At 36.5% G+C, this 15,422-nt stretch overlaps 1 pseudogene; it reads right to left on the reverse strand.

Annotated features, from left to right (window-relative positions):
• Nucleotides 1–5,760: 5,760 nt before the first annotated feature.
• The window catches only part of LOC141548862 (armadillo repeat-containing protein 6-like), a 148,948-nt pseudogene continuing 139,286 nt past the window's right edge, over nt 5,761–15,422 (reverse strand).

Genomic DNA, 15,422 nt, shown 5'->3' on the forward strand with positions numbered 1-15,422 from the left:
GATATACAAAACAAATCTAATTCCTCCTTCTACACCCAACAGCCCTTCAAATATCTGAAAACAGCTATTCCACTTCTCTAAATCTTCCTTTTTTCAAGCTAAATATCTCCACTTATTTCAACTGATCTTCTAATGGCATGGTCTTGATATGCTCATTATATTCCTCTGCATATGTTCTGATTTTTTTAGTGTTCCTTATAAAATGTGATTCTCAGAGTTAAACACAATGCTCCATGTGGGCTATGATCAGAGCAGAAGACAGATGAACCATTATCCCTCTAATCCTGACCATAATGCCTTTCTTAATACAGTCTGGGGTTTCATTAGCTTTTTTTCCTTTACTTTATTTACACTCATACTACATTTTCAGTTCACTACAACTCCCAGAAACGTTAGAAAAAATTTGCTAGGTTCTAAATAGTCATTTTCCTACAGTACTGGTGATCCTATAGTTCCATTGTCCATAGTATCTTTGAATCGCAGCAATCTTGGAACAATTTGTAATGCAAGGAAGAAAAGAAATATAAATGGTTTGGGCACAGTTTTATAATGTTTTGGACATAGTTCCAAATTGCTCTCCAGAATGGATGGATCATGTCACCGATCCACCAATAGTGCATTGGTGTCCCAGTTTTCCTAAATTCCTCTAACTTTTGTCATTATCTTTTGCTATCATCTTAGCCAATCTGAGAGATATGAGGTATTTATCTCAGAGTTGTTTTAATTTTCATTTCTCTAATCAATAATGACTTAGATAATTTTTTTCATATGACTATTGATTGCTTTAATTTCTTCATATGAAAATTGTTTCTTCATATCCTTTGACCACTTTTCAACTGAGGAATAGCTGCTGTTCTTATAAATTTGAGTCAGAAATGAGGTCTTCATCAGAAACATTTGGATAAAAATTTTCCCCACTTTTCTACTTGCCTTCTAATTTTAACTCCATTAATTTTGTTTGTGCAAAACCTTTGAAATGTAATATAATCAAAATGATGAATTTTGTATTTCCTCTTTTGGGGCAAAAATCCCTCCCTACTCCAAAGATCTGACAGATACACTATCCTTCTTCTAGTTTGCTTATAGTATCATTTTTTATGTCTAAAACATAAAATCATTTAAACCTTATCTTGGTATAGGGTTGGTCAATATCTAGTTTCTCCCATTCTATTTTCCAGTTTTCTCAGGAATTTTTGTCAAATAGTGAGTTCTTATCCCAGAAGCTAGGGTCTTTGGGTTTATCAAACACTAGATTACTATAGTCATTGACTATTGTGTCTTGTGTAGTTAATTTATTTTACTGATCCACTATTCTATTTCTTAGTCAACTAACCAAAAAAAATTGGTTTTGATGACCAATGCTTTATAATATAGTTTTAGATCTAGTATAGCTAGGCCACATTCCTTTGCATTTTTCCCCAGTAATTCCTTTTATATTCTTAACTTTTTGTTCTTTCAGTTGAATTTGGTTATTATTTTTTCTAGCAGCATAGAGTAATTTTTGGCATTTCAACTTGTATGGTACTGAATCAATAAATTAATGTAATTAGAATTATTTTTATTATATTAGTTCAACCTACCCATGAGCACTTGGGTATTCTTCCAGTTGTTTAGATATAATTTTATTTGTTTGAAAAATGTTTTGTAATTGTATTCATATAGTTCCTGACTTCATTTTGTCAGGTAGATTCCTTCATATCATCTACAGTTATTTAAATGGTATCTTCTTTCTTGTTGCCTATAATTTGTATGGGTTTATTTTATACCCTGCAGCTTTACTAAAATTCTAAATTATTTCTGGTAGTTTTTTGTTGTTGTTGTTGATTCTCTAAATATCCATCATATCATCTGCAAAGAGTAACATTTTTGTTCACTCATTACCCATCTAATTCCCTCAATTTCTTTTTCTCTTCTCATTGTTAAGACTAACATTTCCAATATAATATTGAATAACAGTGGTGATAAGGGGCAATCTTGGTTTACCCTGACCTTATTGGAGATGTTTCTAGATTATCCTCATTATATATAATACTTGCTGATAGTTTTAGATAGATGCTACTTAGCATTTTAAGGAAAATTCTATTTTTCCTATGCTCTCTAGTGTTTTATTAGGAATGATATTATATTTTGTCAAATGATTTCTCTGCATCTATTGAGATAATTGTTTGATTTCTGTTAATTTGGTTATTGATATGGCAATTATGCTGATAGTTTTCCTTATATTGAACCAGCCCTGCATTCCTTATATAAATCCCATTTGGTCATAGTATATTATCCTGCAGATAAATCGCTTTAATCTCTTTGTTAATGTTTTATTTAAGGTTTTTGTATCGATATTTATTAGGGAAATTGGTCTATAATTTTCTTTCTCTGTTTTGGCCCTTCTTGGTTTAGGTATCAGCACGATATCTGTATCATAAAAGGAATTTAGGAGAACTCCTTCTTCTCCTCTATTTTTCCAAATAGTTTATATGGTACTGGAATTAATTGTTCTTTAAATGACTGGTAGAATTCACTTGCAAGTCCATCTGGCCCCCGGAGATTTTTTCCCTAGGGAGTGCATTGATGGCTTGTTCAATTTCTTTTTTCTAAAAAATGGGATAGAGATCCAATGGTGGTATTGCTGGGTCCAAGAATATGCACAAAGAGCATATGTTTTGAAAATGGCTCTAAATTTTTCTCCAGAATGGCTACACCAGTTCAGAATTTCACGGGCAGTGCATTGGTCCCCTTATAATTCCACAACCCCACCTAGCATTTGTCATTTTCCTTTTCTGTCAAATTGGCCAGTCTGGTGGGTATGGGATGGTGCCTTAGAATTGTTTCAATTTGCCTTTCCCTAATCAATACTGATTTAGAGCATTTTTCATCTGATTATTGCTACTTTTAATTTCTTCTGAAAACTGCCTTTGATCATTTTTCAGTTTGGAATGGAGAGGGAAAGCTAAGGGTTAAGAGAAGAAAAACTATAAGGTTTCTTTAAAATAGATTAAGCAAAATTAATTTAAGAAACAATATTTTTAAAGAGAATGAATTTTCTAAAAATCCCAATTAGAAAAAGAAAGCCATATGAGAAACAAGGCTAAAAATATAAACCTAACTCATAACTTTACATATGATGGAATAAAATAATCCAATAAAACAAAAGTTACAAATTAAATAAGAAAACAAGACCCCCAAATCTGTTATTTATTATTTTAAAGCTCTCTCTCTTTCTTTCTCTTTCTCTCTCTCTCTTTCTTTCTTTTTCTCTTTCTCTCTCTTCCTCCCTCCCTCCTCACTTCTCTCTCTCTCTCTTCCCATTTTTTCCCTTTAAAAATAATCATATATGAAATTATTCTAATGAAGGGAGAGGACTACTAAAATAATTCAGCAATGCACATAGATAAATAATTTTAAAGAAAAAAAAGACATTGTTTTATTTCATATTAGCTTCCATTCCAATACATCATATGCACAGCTACCAAAATTATTTTTCTTAAAAATATATCTGACCACACCACTGAAAAAATCAAAGGGGTTTCCTGTTGTCAATAAAATCATATGTATTAATTAGTTTTTAAAGATCTTCAAAACCTAGTCCAACTTTTCTAGAATCATTGAACATTACTCTCCCTCTTCTACTCTGCAATCCAATCAACCCAGAATTCTCTCTGCCCCTCACAAACAACCCACTATTTTCTGTATTTTTGCCATTGTATTTGCTATCCCGAGGTATAGAATATATACGTTCCTTATCTTTGTTTCATAGAATCTCTTTTCCTTGAAGAATCATCTGAAACATTGCCTTCTATGTACAAAATGATCCTTTTTCATCCAACCGTTAATGCTCTCCTCAATAAACTTATATTTAACTTTTTTTAACCTTTTTTATTTTTGTCCTGCATAGATAAATAGATAGGAGATATATATGTATATACATACATGCAAACATACAACAAACATACAAACATTCATTATGTCCTCTGATAGAATAGTTAGGTGGTACAGTGGATAGATCACTGGGCTTGAAATCAGGAAGATTCGTCTTCATCAGCTCAAATCTGGCCTCACTTAACTTTGTGACAATGAGCAAGTTACTTAACCCTGTTTGCCTTAGTTCTTTCTTCATCTGAAAATGAGTTGAGGAAGGAAATGGCAAATCACTTCAGTATCTTTGCCAAGAAAATCCAAAGTGAGTTTGTAAAGAGTAAAACAGAACTGAAACAGTTCAAGAACAAAATCTCTTGATAGAATGTAAGACTCCTTGAGAGCAGGAATTGTTTTATTCTTTTTTTCTATTTATATTCGGTGTCTAACATAATGCTTAACATATAAGCATCTAATAAATGCTTGTTTAAGCAAGTATGTTTCTGAAGGTAGAAAAACAGATGATATATGCAAATAATCTGTAGCATTTTATAATTAATGCAATGTGAGAAGTAATAAAGAAGTTATATTATTAAACATGAGAATTCTCTATGATTTAATTTATATATTCATTTGTGCAACTTGTGTCTGTCCTTTTTTGCTCATTTATTTTTAACTTACTGATTTTGAACTTAAATACGAAACGACATATACACACCACAACATGATAAGAGGATTCAATATAAAATCATGAATTTCAATTTCACAATGTTTGATTTAAAAAAAAAACTTTGTAATAAATGCTACACATTGTTTCTTTTCTTTCCTTTTTATTTTTTTTTTTTTGATTTGTCAATCATCACTTATTCAGCATCTATTATGCACCCCAGACACTGCTAAATTCTAGGACAAAAAAGAAGAGCAATAGACAGCCCTGCCCCTCAGAGAGCACAAAAGCTAAAAGATAATGATAACCAAACAAATAGGAATAAACAGGGAATACTTTACAGAGGAAAGGCAGTAGAATTAAGAAGAATTGGAAAAAGCTTTCAGTAAGATGGACTTTTAGTTGGGGTTTAAAGGAGCTTCTATAAACTGTAGGTGAGGAGAGAGAGCATTCAATGCATGAGGGGACACCCAGAGAAAATGTCTGGAGTGTCTTGTTTGAGGAACAACAAAGGCGGCCTTAAGGAAGATTATATGGCACAAATTTATGGTCAGCATAGTTTTGTGATTTTTCTCCAGCAAGGCAAAGGATGAAGGAAGGGATCCTAGATTAAGGATTGGCAAGGAAAGATCGGTGATGTGATGAAGGAGCAATTGACTACAGAAAATGGCAGCCAAGATGTGAACTGGATCATCAAAGGATGATTTTAAAATACCAAGAAAAAGAATGGATAGGCAAATGTTTAATGTTTAACCTTCAGTTTTTGAGAAGCATTTCTCAGATATCATTCTTCACTATCTGTTTTAAGCAAATGAAAGTGAAATCAAAGTGATAGGAAGATCCTCATGGCCTTCCCACTCATGATTCTGGCTGTCCCACATTCAGAAGAACATGCATCTTGACCTAAAGATGATAAAGCAGGGGGAAAAATGACACTAAATGACTGTCATATTCAAACAAAGAAGACAATGGCCAAAATCACCCCAGGAGGAAGAGGGTCTGTTGCATCCAACCAATCAGCTCCCAACTATGGCCTTCAGAAGTATACAAGATAAAGGTAGTACTGAGGTAGAGAATTTTACTTCTAAAACAATAGAAGCTAATAAATTCTTCCCTGAGGCTTCTAGAAACAGAGTAGCATTGTACCTGATATCTCAGAGAGCTCAAAGTTCTCAGCCCAGTTACTTCCTTCTACCCATTTGGGGTGTAAAATGTTCCTGAAGCCTGCTGGTAGAGGAGGGCCTTCAAGAGGCAAGGTTTTCCTTTTCTCCTGCCCAGAATTCCCAAAGCTCCACTTTGCAGTCTAGGTTTCGAATGGCATCATCTCATTCCTGGTGTGTAGCTCTGGCTTCCATGATAAACCTCCCTGCCCCAATCCAAGATGGGTTGGGAGAAGGCCAGTTTCTGGGGTATAAGGTTGCAAGCTGGTTTCTGCACGCTGACTTTATGACCCACCCAAAAGGCTGCCAAACCCCTCTCCCTCTGCTCTGCCTCCCAATTACCTGGCTATTGTGTATTTTGCACAGAGCCAGCATGCACAGGGCTGCACAGATCTGTTCACAGATCTGGGAACTGGAGAATTGTCAGGTCATCACCATCACAACGAAGTCTGTTCCACTTGCATTGACAATAACATACTTAGCATTATCATTGCCAGCAAAAGCTCCGAGAGCATTTAGCACCTGCTGGACCAGTTCCTTATGGTGGATGCAGTCAGCCAGAAGGACCACCATGAAAATGAGTACCCTCTGCAGCCACTCCACCCAGACAAATGGTCTTCTGACAGAATTCATTCTGAATAGCCAGGTGTAACAGACTACCCACACAGCTCACCGAGAAGAGCAGATGTTTTAGCTGCTTCCACGAGAACCCCTTTAAGCCCTTTATCTCTTGACTATCATCTTAGCGTGGTCAAGTACGGGGGACCGAATGTACCGATGTCATCATCAAATGTCATGATCCTCAGATCGAAGCAGGACTTGATGATCACCTTGATTCTGCCGCTGTGCTTCTCCATGGCCCTCAGTTAAAAGAAGCCGAAATGCCCTCTCTCGCCAAGTTCTGCTGTATCCACTCACGCTTGAGACAGACACACGGAATGCAACGGAGCGCAGCGCATCACTTCGGCCATCCCCAAGAACTCCTTCAACTTGGCCGCTTGGGGATCCAACAGATCTAGCTGACTCTCAGTCAAAGCAGCCAGGCATTCAGGGGCTTTACCAAGAAGCCTTGGGTCTTCTTTCACAGCTCGTTGGCAGGTTGAAAGCACAACGGGGTAAGTGCCCGTCAGTGCAGCCAGGCAGGAGCTGTCCCGGCACTGCTCACCGAAGCACTGCCACCTCTTGTGGGTCCCTACCATCAACAGGCTTCTGGAGAGCACCCAGCGTCTACAAAATTTTTATATTTTGGCCTTTGGTCACCAAAAGTACTTGCAAGTCTCGTTTTTATAATGTTAGATCAACCCCTTGAGATTCAAATTGCTGGGTGAGTTCTCTCACAGGTTCCTCAGTGTCCATGTCAAGGCTGTGATCTTTTCTCATACCTTGTCATCATCAAAGGTCTCCTGGCTGATGCTTTTCAGTATGTTAGCTTCTTCGATTCCAGTCCCTTTAGGGAACTAATGCAACAGGTCCCCCCCAACTCTCTTTCTTAGGGCTCCTCACTCCCGGAGCAAGGTCAGCGCAGTCAGCCAGCTCATGAGCCTGAGATTCTTGGTAGTCACCCTTAGCAGCTGACAATACGTTCTTTTCAAAGCTATGCTGCTTTTCTGTGCTTCCAAGTTTCTTTTGTTCTCTGCTGTACTTTTTTCCCCTCTTCTCTCCACCCCCTACAGAAGACTACCATTAGACAAAAGTGTGTGTGTGTGTGTGTGTGTGTGTGTGTGTAACTATACTATACATAGTTTTTATCATAGCATCTTCCTTGATAGGTTCTTTGAAATTGATTTGAGTATTTATAATATTCTAAATGACAGTCATTCAAAGTTGTTTTTGGAACACTATTGCTATTACTCTATACAAGGTTTTCTTGGATCTGCTTATTTCACTCTTTATTATTTTATTATTCTAATTTTCTAGCATTAATATTATTCTGGTGGTGCTGTATAATTGCAAGGCATTGAATGCCCACTTTCCAAAGAGTTAAACCTGTGGATTATTCAAAGGGAAATGGAGAGATACAAGGTGAGGATGAGTAAACTGCAACACATAATCATTGTAAATTATGGTATAAAGCATTAAAGGTATCATGAGAGATGTAGGATAGAAGAAGAAGAAGAAGAAGAAGAAGAAGAAGAAGAAGAAGAAGAAGAAGAAGAAGAAGAAGAAGAAGAAGAAGAAGAAGAAGAAGAAGAAGAAGAAGAAGAAGGAGAAGGAGAAGGAGAAGGAGAAGGAGAAGGAGAAGGAGAAGGAGAAGGAGAAGGAGAAGGAGAAGGAGAAGGAGAAGGAGAAGGAGAAGGAGAAGGAGAAGGAGAAGGAGAAGGAGAAGGAGAAGGAGAAGGAGAAGGAGAAGGAGAAGGAGAAGGAGAAGGAGGAGGAGAAGGAGGAGGAGAAGGAGGAGGAGGAGGAGGAGGAGGAGGAGGAGGAGGAGGAGGAGGAGGAGGAGGAGGAGGAGGAGGAGGAGGAGAAGGAGGAGGAGAAGGAGAAGAAGAAGGAGAAGAAGAAGAAAGAAGAAGAAGAAAGAGGAGGAGGACAATAAGAATAACAAAGGAAGAAGTCTTCCGATGTTTTTTATACATTATGGGTACCTAACAAAGACTTATTAAATTGAAGTATTGGATAGTCTCTGCTGGAAGTATGCAAAGACCGAGTTAGCACTCTGGATACCTTAGAATCAGCCGGAGTTAGGATAAGCAAAAGTCCTTGGTCTTTATGAGTAAAAGTGAATTGGATGGATGCAGGATCTCCACAATCTCTCTTTCCCTCCTCTACTGCCAAAGTGACTCTGGCTTGTCTTACTCCACTCCTTAGTCCCCCCTACTTCTCTCTATACACCAAATTATTGAGCCAGCACATAATAGTGAGAAGGGCCATTTTCCAAGCATATTCTAATAGAGTATTGTCCAATAAGTAATTAGCCTTAAGTGCTTGGTTGTCCAAGTGCACCTACTCAGAGTTTCAGTCCTTTACAGAAGTATGCTAATATATATTTAAGAATCAAATCTACAAAAGGGAGGGAGTGACACAGAACATTTTAAAATTTAATCTTTTTATTAATAGTTTCTTCATCATTAAGTCAAGATAATAATTTTTTAAAAATAATTCAGGACCTGATTTTTAGCATTGTTGATTTCCAATATCTAAATGTTCACAATGAAAATTTAACAACTTGCTCCAAGTTCAAATTGCCTCCAGCACACCTCTGATTTCTGCTCTTAAAGTAACTTACAAAGTAGTTAGGGAGGTAGAATTTACACATGAAAAGCTGTCTAACACTTGGTGGTTTGCATTATTGAGTATCCAAAGAATGGTCAGTAATGCTCTACGGCAAGGATTCTTAACTTTTTGTGTGTGTTATGGGCCCCTTTATCAATCTGGTAAAAACCTATGAGCCCTTTCTCAGAATAATGTTTTTAACTGCATAGAATAAAATGCAAAAGATTTAAAAGGAACCCACTTATCCACAAATGTCTGGCTAAAAATCTGAGAAGAAAATGATCACTATGGGTCAGAATGATAAAGAAAAACATCCTGACAATAAGAAATACTTTATTCAAAAGAGTACTGAATTAGAGAACCTATGTTCAAATCCTTGTTCTAGTGTTTTTAGCCTGTGATATTGGGCAAAACACTTAACTTTCTTGGATCCCAATTTACTCACCTATTAAATAAGCAGGTTGAACTAGATTACTTCTAATTCTAGATTTCCAATTATAGATATATAATCCTGTAAATGAATGAAATAGGACTCAAGCTTTTGCACCACAATGTTGTGAAAGGCCAGTGAAATAAATATTCTGAGTCCTTTTAAATTATAGTATATGGGCAATGTCCAACTCTGTCTATGTATTTGACTGAGTCTCATCTAGGATATGAAATTAAAGATGGAAAAGATCCAGTCCAGAATCAGCCTCATATATAGAAAGGTCAGTTGTGTGACTCTTCATAACTCCATTTGGAGTGTTCTTAGCAAAGATGCTGAAATGGTTTGTCATTTCCTTTTCCAACTTATTTTACTGAGGCTAAAAAGGTTAAATGACTTGCCCAGGGTCACACATTTGGGAGGTATCTAAGGCCAGATTTGAACTCAGGAAGAATGAGTCTTCTTGACTTCAGGTCTGGCACTCAAAACACGGAGCCATTTAGCTACCACACAGAGAGGTTTAGTTAGCTTCAAAGATGACTTTTCATCCACCTTCCCTGGTTCCCATTTTCATCATAACAGATTGTTGTTGTTTTTTTTCCCATCCTGGAAATTTGTCAAACTTTTAATGTTTTCTAATCATTTGGAACCAACTGCTTATCTTGATGTTGAAGCAATTTGTTTTCTTATTGCATTCTATTAAGGATTTCTTCTTAGAGCTGATTACTGGCCAACTCCCATGTAGACTACTCCTCAATTGCAATTCATAGACAGGTTAGTCTGTCAAGAACCCATTAAGCTGAAACCTAGGGCTAATGATCTTGGACATCTATCTTCAGTCAGACTCTGGCTTGTCTCAATAGTCAACATAGCTCCTATTGGCAGCCTGTCTGGTTCCAAATACAACAACTTCATTTAAGCCTACCACCCAAACCACATGAGGGATATATTGATTACCTATGCAGCAAAGATTTAATGACTAATAGAGGAGAAAAAGGATGGAGAGAAAAAGCAAAAGCTTATCAGAATTCATGGTGCCAGTTTCCAGAATCTAGGCTTCTGAGAAGAGGATGGAAAGGATGACTGTAGTACAGATATCATGTTTGCTAATGACTATAGAAAAAAAAAATCTGGGTTCAAATCCTGATTCCATTGTTGTTTAGGAATATGGCTATATCTCTTCCCTGTTTTTGACCACCTCATTCAACAGAAAGTGCTCTTAATATTCCCTTAATGATCTCTCCAGTCTTATGGCATTTTCTCAATTCTCATCCTTTTAATTTCTCCACAATTATCTTTTTTCAGCCACTTTCTTCTCCTTCTCCAATTACCTGTCTGACTAATCCTCATTCTTCTTTACTTAATGTTCTTCCAGGTCATGCCCATTAACCATGGATGTCCATCAAGGTTCTGTCTTGGTATCTCTTCTTTTCTCCCCCTTATACTACCTTGGTTGATGATCTTATCAGCTCCCATGGGTCCAATGACCCCTCTCTCCTGGAGAGACTTGGGCATATTTATAGTCTTAGTCTCTCTCCTGAGCTTCAATCTCTCAAGTAAACTGCCAAACCCAACTCTGTCCCTCACTGATTTCTGGAGTTTTATCTTGTTATGAATCACGTTTAATGAAAGCTTCTTTAATCTGCCTTCCATTACATCTCCTCCAAATCCCCAGATAAAGTCTAAACAAGGCAGACTAGCATCATCATTTTATAAAGATTCCATCAAAGATGGGAATATCTTATCCACTTATCCACTGCACATCCACTGCAGTAAACTGGAATCCCCACTTGTTTTTCACAGTAATGTCTTCTACCCACACCCTATCCTGTATAAGCCACCTCCACCCTATGTAATTCAATTGATTTTATGACTCCAAATTCAAAAGTTTACATTTTTTACTATTTAATTTCATCATATTAGATCCAGTTCCCCATTCCAACCAGCTGCTATGTTCCTTAATCTCAAATCTGAAATCCAACATATTAATTCTTTTTTCTAGCTTCTGGTCTCTAACAATGTGACCAACATGCAATGTCATAATCTCAACTATTGATAGAAATGCTGAATAGAACAAAACCAAGGACTGGGCCTTGAGGCACTGCCTAGAAACCTCCTTACAGGTTACATTTAGCCATTAATATATTCATGGAGTCAATTGTTCAATCAATTCAAACTCCCCTCCCCCAAAAAATCTTGTCATCTATCTCCCATTTCTCCATCTTGTCCAAAAGGATTTGGTAAAAGCCTGATGAAATTCCTCTAAACTCTACCCATGTCATTCTCCAATCTGTTTGTCTAATAACTCTGTCTTCATAACTTTGTCTTCATAAATCCCTATAACCATTTCTTATCTCTCCAAATGTTGACATGACATCCCTATAATCATCCATCATATCATTTTATCAAGAATTATCATCAAGATGATTCATTTATACTTTAAGACAACTGCTTTCTTACTCCCTCTATTTTTTTGAAAACTGGGTTGGTTATTTGCCTATCTCCTGTCCAATACAACTTTAACAGTTTTCCCTCATATTTTACAGATTAAAAACTTGTAGTGTAGAAAGGTTAAGGGATTTGGTCTAGGTCACACAGTGTCCAAGCTAGATCTCTAACCCAATTCCTTATTCCTCAATTGCCAGGGACCTTTCCTCCATACCATAGTATTACACTCACTATTCAACTCACTATACTTTCTTCTTCCTCCTTTCCTCTTCCTTCTCCTCCTCCATATTCTCCTCTTTAACAACCATCTTCCTACCTAAAGAAACCTCCTCCTTGAGGCCCCACTGTCCTAACTGGAGACTGCTTCCCTAGACAACAGAGACCAGACAAATCATACATTCCTGCAGCTATAGTTTCCTAACCTATGAAATGAAAGGATTGCATGAACATGCTTCAGAGATCCTTCTGATCCTTTATATTATATTTTTTAAAGTTCCTTCCAGCTATAAAATTCTGGATTCTAAAGTTTCTCTGACATTATATATTCTGATGAGAAATGCTCTAGTCTCCCAGTCCCAATTCCATATATCTAAGATTCTTTTCCACTTTGACAAACTATATTCTAACATATTATGTCCTAAAAAGACTTCCAGCTCAAACATCCTATATTCTAAGGACTCATCATACTCTAACACAGTAGAGTTCTAATATGATACAGTAGAAAGAACACTGAGTCTAGATCTAGAGGACCAGAGTTCAGATGCTGACTCCAGTGCTTATGACCTCTCTGATCAAGTTCACTTAAGCTCCTGGCCTCACTTTCCTTATCTGTATAGTAAGAATATTAAACTATTTGACTTCTAAAGTCTTTTCCAATTGTAAATTTGTGATCTTGTGTTTTAAAGTTCCTACTAGCTCTAAAATTCTATTCTCTAAGCTCCCTACTAATTCTGCTGATTTCAAGTCCTAATATTTTAAGTTCAAAGGTCTCTCAACATTCTACATTCCATAGTCCTATCCAGCTTCCATAGTCTATGTTCTACAATCCCACCCAGTTCTAACATTCTATGTTCTAAAATCCTGCTAACATTCTATGTCCTACAGGCCCACTCAATTCTTATATGTCCTAAGGTCCTGCTAAATATTTTATGTTCTATAGTCTCACTAATTCTAATATTCTGTGTTCTAAGGTCCTGATAACAATCTTAAGTTCTACAGTCCTACTCAATTCTAACATTCTATGTTTTACAATCTCACCCAGTTCCAACATTCTATGTTCCAAAATCTTTCCCAGTTGTGATATTCTGTATTTCAATTCTGTATTTGTAAGCCTGACAATGGAAAGGTGAACCAGAATCCTATCTCCCTTTCACTTTTACCATCTACATTCTTCAATCTCTCTCTTACAATCCAAAGTGCCAGTATAAAATGAGGTAAACATGCTTTCTAAAGATTTGTCATTTCTGTCCCACAGATGAGTTCCAAGCAAGAGAACCCAGCTGAGGCTAGTGGAAGCTCAGTCTTCACAAGGAGTCCAGATTTTGGAAGGAAATAGTCATTGCAAAGATGAAATGACCTTGTTTCCCACTTCATTGTTTGAAATAGTAGTCTGGCTAAGCACCGTAATGAAATGACCGACCAATAACCTTGAGAAACAGATGATTTGGGCCATGAGCCAGAATGACTTTTCACAGACTGTTTGACTAACACATTGAAAAAAAGGAATATTTGGAATGAAAAGCAAAAAGGAAAGATTGCAGTGTTTGCTGACCTGGGAGATTATTTAGCCTAGCCTCACTTGATGTCTGTTACACACACAATCATATAGGAATCAAATCCAATGTACAATATTGAAATTCAGAATCAAAGAATCTCAGAACTAGAAGGAAATCCAGAAGTCGCCTAGCCCAATGCCCTATTACCTTCCAAATCAAATATAATAAGCTCCTAATTTGGCCCCTTCTCATTCCTCCATGCACTATGCATCCCAGCTACACTAGCCCATTCAAAATGGCTCACCTCCCAGTTCCAAACCATGTCATCTCTCTCCTCATCTCTGTCTCTCAGAATCTCTAAATTCTTTGAAGACTCAGCTTAAAGACCACATTTTGAAGGAGGCCTTCCTTTATCCCTTTAGCTTCCAGTGCCATCCCCCATGATTGGATAGATAGATAGAGATATAAATATAAACATATTCTCCTGCATTATTATTGTTAATAACCATTAATGATTATTAATAATAATTGATGTTACAACTTATATAGGCAAAAGTGACTTGCTTTTTCTGCATCTATTGAGATTATCATATCCATTTACAAACACATTCTCCATTCATGTAAGGCCTCCTCTTACTGTCCCAATAATAGTTACAGATATCATTTTCCTGTCTAGGAATATAAACAGTTTAAACTTGAAATAATATATATTTCTCCCTGTTTACCTTTTTATACTTTTCTTGAGTTCTGTGTTTGGAGATCAAATTTTCTGTTTAGTTCTGTTTTTTTCAATAGATATGATTGAGGAAGATCCATTGCCTCCCCAGAAAAATGATGCTGTCTTGCTGGGTAGTTAATTATTGGTTGTAAACCTGATCCTTTGCATCTTGTAATATGGTATTCCAGGCCCTCTGTTCATTTATTGTAAATGTTGTCATATCCTGGGTAATCCTGCTTCTTGTTACTTGAATTATTTTTGTCCGTAGCTTGCAGTATTTGTTCCTTGAGATTATAGTTCTGGAGTCTTGCAACAATGTTCCTTGGGTTTTCCTTGTAGGATATCTTTGTGAAGGTAATTCATGGATTCTTTCAATCACTATTTCCCCCTCTGGTTCTAGTATATCAGGGCAATTTTCATTGATGATCTCTTGAAGAATGCTATTTAGGCTCTTTTTTTTTGGTCATGGTATTCAGGTAGACCAAAATTTTTTAGATTTTCTCTCCAGGATCTCTTTTCTAGGACAGCTGTGTTTTCAGTAAGGTATTTTATATTTTCTTCCAATTTTTCATTCTTATTAGTTTGTTTTACAGATTCTTTATGTCTCATATAGCCATTAATTTCCATTTGCCCCATTCTGTTTTCCAGGTAAATTTATCTTCAGTGATTTTTTTTTTTTTTGCTTTTGGCAACTTGTATTTTTTAAGGAATTGCCTTCATTTTCCAGGCTGTTGACTTTCTCTTGCATATCTCTTGCTTCTTTTCTCATTTTTTCTTCTATTAGTACTTCCAAGAAACATCTTTGGACTTGAGATCAATTCATATCATTTTTTGAGATTTCCTCTGTGCACATTTGATCCTCATCCCAGTTTGTATTTTAGCCTTGTCACTATAGTAACTTTCTATGGTCAAGGTTCTTTTCTGTGTCTTGCTCATTTTCTTTCCTTTTCTTTTTGCATTTCCTCCTTTTTTTTTCCTTCTAACTTTTAAGGTCAAGCTTAGCTCCTGGGGTAAATGGAATGGGTTTAAGTCTTACCTTAAACATACAAGTTATGTAACACTGCTCCTATCATTTAATTTCATTATCTCTGGCTAGTTCTCTAAGACTTCAAGCTTCATAATTGGAGGGAGTTCTCATGCTAATAAAATCATAATTCTAGACTTCATTCTCCTCCCCTCTGTTAGGATTCTTACAAGGTAATGTACTTGGTTCACACCTTTAAAA

This window comes from Sminthopsis crassicaudata, chromosome 1, assembly GCF_048593235.1.
Source record: "Sminthopsis crassicaudata isolate SCR6 chromosome 1, ASM4859323v1, whole genome shotgun sequence".
Classification (NCBI taxonomy): Eukaryota; Metazoa; Chordata; class Mammalia; order Dasyuromorphia; family Dasyuridae; genus Sminthopsis; species Sminthopsis crassicaudata.